The sequence below is a fragment of the Gekko japonicus genome, unplaced genomic scaffold, assembly GCF_001447785.1.
Source record: "Gekko japonicus isolate JY-2015 unplaced genomic scaffold, Gekko_japonicus_V1.1 scaffold4206, whole genome shotgun sequence".
In the NCBI taxonomy this organism is placed as follows: domain Eukaryota; kingdom Metazoa; phylum Chordata; class Lepidosauria; order Squamata; family Gekkonidae; genus Gekko; species Gekko japonicus.
Genome location: NW_015165367.1, coordinates 33,257 through 34,516, shown reverse-complemented (window position 1 = coordinate 34,516; position 1,260 = coordinate 33,257).

Here is a 1,260-nt window from a genome sequence, read left to right as displayed (position 1 = left end):
GTCACTGAAGCGGGGGGGGGCGATGCTCGCAGGCTTCCGGTGCCCTCCTCTTGGCTGGCAGGACAGGCCCGGCCGTGTTGGGTACAGGGGCCATATCGTGCCCCTTTCGGCTCCGAGGAAGCCTGTGGCCCCCGCGGGAGTAGGGTTGCCAAGTCTGGGTTGGGAAATACCTGGAGACTTTGGGGGTGGAGCCAGGAGAAGGCGGGGTTTGGGGAGGGGCCTCGGCATAGTACAATGCCATGGAGTCCACCCTTCAAACCAGCCATTTCCTCCAGGGGAGCTGATCTCTGTCGGCTGGGGATCAGTTGTGAATCGGGAGATCCCCAGGCCCCACCTGGAGGCTGGCAACCCTACGCGGCAGACAGATCCCAGTCCCTGGAAAACAGAGGAAAGGGGGGGGGCAAGGCGGACCCTGCAGCTCCCAGCGCCTGCAATCCACACACACACACACCCACACACCCATGCCTGCCGACAGCTGCTCCGTGCCCAGGCCGGGACAGGTCTGAGCCGGGCTCTCCGCCAAGCCCAGCAGGAACTGGGTCAGGCCAGCTGCTTTCCGAGCAGGTAAATCCGGCCTGGCTTACTTGGAGGGGAGGGGGGGGACCTTGGCCGAAATTCTCGGGGCTTGGCCAGGAAGGTACGTCCCCCTGCCCCGCCCCCCCCCCCCCATAGGTATTCTTGGAAAAATAGTATTCAGAGTTTAAATCGGCAGAGCAAGGAGACAAGAGTCCAGAAGGAGAGATCGCTTTGCTTAAACTGATGGGGAAGGGATGCAAAACAACAGACTCTGGATCCTACTCAGGTTTACTGCCAGAAGAAGACTACTGCAAGGAATGGCGGCTCTTCTTCTCCAAGCAGCGGGAGGAAGATGGGTGGGGGGTGGGGGGTGGCCAGCCCTTTTGGTTTGAAGCAGTAGAAGAAAAAACTCAATGAGTTACCTCCACGCCCGAGAGGAGGCGAATGAAGAGTCTCACTTCGCTCCGCACCCACGCCCGAGAGGAGGCGAATGAAGAGTCTCACTTCTCTCCGCACAATTAGAAAAGAGGCCTTTACACATTTATCCCCTATTTTGACATGCCTATTGCTTCGCTGTCCTTTCCCCCCTTAATTAAATCAAGACAACTGTTGACCTTACAACCTTAGCTTGTTATTTAGTTTTGACTTTGCATATCTTATTTATTTATTTTATTTTTATTTATTTAATTTCATTTATACCCCGCCCTCCCCGCATGTGGGCTCAGGGCGGCTTACAACCGTAAG